Source organism: Lipotes vexillifer, unplaced genomic scaffold (genome assembly GCF_000442215.2).
Source record: "Lipotes vexillifer unplaced genomic scaffold, Lipotes_vexillifer_v1.1 scaffold147, whole genome shotgun sequence".
Taxonomy (NCBI): Eukaryota; Metazoa; Chordata; class Mammalia; order Artiodactyla; family Lipotidae; genus Lipotes; species Lipotes vexillifer.
In genome coordinates this window covers 142,931-148,527 of record NW_006778796.1, presented here as the reverse complement: position 1 = coordinate 148,527, position 5,597 = coordinate 142,931, and the positions used below count along the sequence as shown (strand labels likewise).

The 5,597-nt window shown below is 42.7% G+C and overlaps 1 protein-coding gene across 2 annotated transcripts in view; it reads left to right on the top strand.

The window, feature by feature from the left end:
• The window catches only part of RCAN2 (regulator of calcineurin 2), a 277,388-nt gene that overhangs the window by 221,507 nt on the left and 50,284 nt on the right, over nt 1-5,597 (top strand). The window lies entirely within an intron of this gene.

Sequence of the window (5,597 nt, the reverse complement as noted above, 5' to 3'; positions counted from 1 at the left end):
TAGGGAAAAGATAGCAGCTCTATTTCCGGATGAAAAACACGCATACACACATATACCCACCACACATACGTACAACTCATGTGCCCACACACCTCCCAGAGGCATTTATCACTTGCTCACCACTTTACTAAGAGTCCTTCAGTGTAATAAATACCCAGCTTCTTTACTGAAGGGGTGAAAGAACGGGGTGGCAAAGGCTGCCAACCCACTGGTTATGGTGAATGAACTTTTCTGGCTATTATTTCATAAGGAGCTACAGCCTCTTGGCAATAGAAGTAATTCTCCAAGGCTGCATTGGAACCAGCAGAATTAGAGTCCCTGTTAAAATACAGCTCTGGAGGGAGAGGAAACCCCCTCGTTCTTTACTTTATAACATGTTTGGTAGGTGCCTGGGGATGCCTGCTCTTTTTTGAGTAAATCATCTTCACTATGTTCATCTGTCTCTGTCCTCATAGACAAGGGCCCTTTTAATAATTAAGGGTTGCAAACCAGTGAATATAACGAAAAGGAAGCAGACTCACAGATACAGAGAACAATTAGTAGTTACCAGTGGGGAGAGGGAGGGGGAAAAGGGCAATGTAGGGGTAGGGGATTAGGAGATGCAAACTATTATGTATAAAGTAAGCTACAAGGCTAGATCGTAACAGCACAGGGAATATAGCCAATATTTTATAATAACTATAAATGGAGTATAACCTTTAAAACTTGTGAATCACTATATTGTACACGTGTAACTTATATTGTACATCGGCTATACTTCAATTAAATTTTTTTTTTTTTTTTTTTGCGGTACGCGGGCCTCTCACCGTTGTGGCCTCTCCCGTTGCGGAGCGCAGGCTCCGGACGCGCAGGCTCAGCGGCCATGGCTCACGGGCCCAGCCGCTCTGCGGCATGTGGGATCTTCCCGGCCTGGGGCACGAACCCGCGTCCCCTGCATCGGCAGGCGGACTCTCAACCACTGTGCCACCAGGGAAGCCCACAATTAAAAATTTTTAAAAAAACAATTGAGGGTTGATATCTTATGCAGGTTCCATGTTCTGGTATGGCAGTTCTTTGCTTGAAGAGATTAAAAGTATTTCTAATATTTTCTGTTCCCTTTTTTAAAAAAAGTTATTTTCAGGGGATGGTACTTAAGGGACTGTATGCCTTTAAATGCTCCATTGAACAGCCTTAGTTCTGACTTACCCAATTTAGAATGATTAATCACCTCACCTATACTGCCAAGTCCTGCTTATTACAGCACTGCCCAGCGCTGTCCAGCCAAGAGTTTCATCTTCCCTGGAATTGTCCTTGATCTTTCGAAGCTCTGTGTGCGGTAAAGAGCATTTCACTGGAAAACCTAAAGCATGGGCTCTGTTTCCAGTTCTACCACTGACCAGCTTTGTGACCTTGACCAAGACTTAATGACTCTGTGCCGGAATTTCTTCATCAGTGAGGATGATGAAAGCAACCATGAGTATCTACTGAGTTCTTATCATGTGCCAGGCACTATGCTCACCACTTTACATGAACTATTTCACTCAACAGTCTTTTTTTTTTTAGCAGTTACTATTCATCAGATGCATTTTATACACTATCTCACTGACTTCTCACAACAGCTCTGCAAAGAAGCTATTCTTATGATTCCCATTTTGCAGAAGAGAAGACTGAGAGTTACAAAGGCCATGTTCCTTGAGCAAGGCTCTCCTACAGTAAGTGGCAGAGCAAAAATTTGAACCCAGTCCAGTCTGATGACCAAGCCAATGTTTATAACCACATATATACCATACTGCCCCTGAGCTGGCTGGTCTTAGAAGATACGTTGGGTTTAGATAAGAGGAGATGGGTGTGAATATTGGTTTGACCAAAGATCTGGGGGCAGGAAGATCTGGAGCAGTGGTTCTCTAACAGGGGCAATTCCCCCCTCCCCAGGGGACATTCAGCAATGTCTGGAGACATGTTTTATTGTCATGATTAGGGAAAGCTACTTGCATTTAGTACAAGAGGCCAGGGGTGGCACCGAACATCCTACAATGCACAGGACAGCCCGACACAACAAAGAATTATCTGGATGCAAATGTCCATAGGTTGAGAAACTGCTAGCTCTAAAGCAGGACTGTTCTGCTTTGGCATCTCCAAAAAAGACAACTGGGCACGCTGTGGGTGTTGCCTGGTTGCTAAAGTACCCACATTTTTCCATTAGGTCACGTAGAATTCAAACTACCAGGATGTGGCATACAGTGAGAATCAACGGGTCTTGCCAGCAAGCAAGACTCTGGCTTTTATTAATCAAAGGTAATGCAAGATGGGTTGAATGGAAAGGTCTTCCAACCATGTGAGTCCTAAGGTGCTAAGAAAATTTAGCACCTATGCAAAGGGAAAACAAACAAAAAATCCCTGGCTGTATGTTAGAATAATCTAGGAGGCTTTTTAAAATACCAGTACTCAGGTCTCAACCCAAGAAATTCTGATTAATATGGTCTGGCGTGGCCTAGATGGTCCCATGCACAGCCTGGGTTTGAGTCACTGGCTATATTGTTATCAAGGTGGGCGGTTGGTGAGTAGAACTTGGATAAAACAGCAACTATAGAGATGAACTGACCATTAAAAAATAAGCATCCAGTACAAGGGAACTTAAAAATACTCAGCATTCCAGAGATGTATAACCTGAATCAAATCAGGAGGACACAACGGACAAACCCAAATAGACTGACATGCTATGAAACATCAGGCGTGTACACTTCAAAAATGTCAATGTCAAAAACTGAGGCTTGTTCTAGACTAAAGGAGACTAAAGAGAAATGATAACTGAATCCAAAACATGATGTGGGATTTTCTTTTGCTATGGAGGACACTAGTAGAACAATGGGCAAAAACTGAAAATGGTTTGTAGACCAGCGTATTGTATCAATGTTAATTTCCTGAGTTTGATAACCATACAGTGGTTATGTAAAAGAATGACCTTGTTTTCAGTAATATACCTAAAACTTTTAACTCAGTGTGGCCTCCAGGACTCGGCACGGGGACAGCAGGGCGTGTGTGTGTGTGTGTGTGTGTGTGTGTGTGTGCGCGCGCGTGCGTGTGTGTGTGTGTGTGTGTGTGTGTGTGTGTGTGTGTGTGTAGGATGGGAGGGATAAGAATAAAGCAAATGTGAAAAAATGTTAACATCTGGGGAATCTGGATGAAGGCTTTATGGGTATTCTTTGCACTATTCTATTCTTGCAGCTGTTTTGTAAATCTAGAAATTATGCCAAAATACAAAGTTAAAATACTCCAAAAGGTGTTAGAAGGATTCCTGTCTCTGGAATCCTTGCGATTAAGATACATGCCTGTATTTCATGTCTTAGGTGACATCTTTTGTGCAAAGAAGAGGGAATGAGTGGAAATGGACATGAGGTGGTCTGAAAGTTTTGAGGTGATTTTTTTTACAACCAGGGAAATTCCCTTGTGACTTCTAAGCTAGGAGATCCCCCTAAGCGGGTCTCCTGATAACGCCAAGTCATCTCCTCAGAGAGCCTCTTTCTTTGAGCATCTAATGTTGAGTCAACTTCATCTAAGTCAATGCTGTGGTGACCTAGCCACCCAAGTGCTGCACTGCTTTTAGCACTTTGTCTTAGAGGATGCAGTCCTCCTCTTTTTAAACCCCTTATTCATGAGGTGGGGTGGGGAGATGGGAGGAGGGGCTGCTCAGGAAGAAAGAAATAGATTAAATAGTCAAATATAATCCTCCATGACACTTCCCTCCCTCACACCCATCACACCCCGCCCGTCTTAGTTCCTTTGGGCTGCTGAAACAAAAATATCACAGGCTGAGTGACTTAAAAAACATTTATTTCTCACAGTTTGGAGGCTGGAAAGTCCAAGGTCAAGGCAAAAACAGATTTGGTGTCTGGTGAGAGCTTCCAGGTTCATAGATAGCCATCTTTTTGCTGTGTCCTCACATGGGGTCTCCTTTATAAGGGCAGTAATCTCATTCAAGAGCGCTCTACTCTCATGACCTAAGCACCTTCCAAAGGCCCCACCTCCTAACACCATCACACTGGCGATTAGGATTTCAACCTGTGAATTTTGGAGGGGCACATCCAGTCCATCACACTGCCCTGCCTATGCCTCCCTCTGGCATAACTTAAAAGTTAGGTGGAGAAAAAGGAGGGGGGGCTGTTCTTTCTTTATAGACAATAAAATATGAAATACAATTAAAAGCTACTTTCTAGAAAGAAAGTGAAAAAAGTGAAGTGGGTGAGCATTTCCGGGCACAAAGTCATTGTCTATTTTGGAGAAAGTGATTTTTTTAAACTGTTCTTTGTGATCCCTAGGTAGGTGACCACACATCTCAATTTGCCCAGTCCTTTTAGCATAATTATCAGCACTTCCTATCATACTGAACAGTGTCCCAGTTTAGATATTAAATTCTATAGTCATCTACTTGTAGAAAAAAACACTTCCCCTCCTATGGAAGAATAATTTACACCGAGAGTGGTGTTTGACTCGGATCACTGGACTTCACCATAGAAAATTTTACCAGATCTGGGTAAATTACCATGTGGAAATCTGAGCCCATATGAGACAGAACAGAGATGGACATACAAATAGAAAATACATTCTACAAAGGAAACAGTAAAAGACCTGAGAACACAAAGTCAGCTGAACCAGAGAGTTTTGCTGACCTTTCTTTTTTCTTCAACCACCATGCTAAATTTCTTTTTTTATTTTTTGATAGAACAAAGCTGTGTTACCTCCTTGCCCCTCCCCCAGGCAGAGCCTTTCAATCTCAGCACATTTCATTTATGTTACGTTTTCACAAAAGGGCCTGATAGTACTGATGGTATCAGCTGAAGAACTTCATGAAACTCACATCTGGTTTCAGGGGAAGTCAGCCCAGGTACCTATGGGAGGCTGCCATTTGCCACCCACTTCTGTCCCTGTCCAGCTCACAAAATGACGTTCCCACTGGCTGCTCTAGTCAATTCATCTGGGAAGCAAAGGCTCCATCAAGATGAAATAAACTGTAGCTGATGCACACGCAAAGGGATGATTTAATGCAGTCCAGAGAGTTTTCAGTGCAATTTCAGCTCCCATGCTTCAGCTTTGAAAAAGTGTGACTGCCGTTTACATTATTTATGAGTGTGTGGGATGGCTTCTTTCAAACACAAACGGGCTTTCATGTTTCAAGTGTTCCCCATAGCAGCATTTTGTAGAAAGACTCTGTGTAGCTCATGAGATCCAAGAGAGGAACAGTTTGATTATGACTTGAGTTTAACTACATTCTACCTTTGGCTGAAGTCGAAGGACAGGTCTCATGGATGCCCCTTTTGATAGAGGAACATTTAAATTCTGGGTCCACAGAGCCCATAGCTGTGGCCACACCTCATATGCTCGTGGACACAGTGGCCACTCCAGCTGGCTTGTCTCTCCTCAAAGATTGTATTGTGGCAAAATATGTCCTACGATGGACACTGCTGGACATCCATAACTGAGGGCAGATGTTACCAGCTCTGGTCTGACCTTTTAGGGAATTTTTTATGGTATATTAAGATATCCAGTAGAATTCTACACATCAAACCTTGACCCCATATTTTTTTCACTTGAAGACTTTTTTTTTTTTTTTTTTTTTTTTT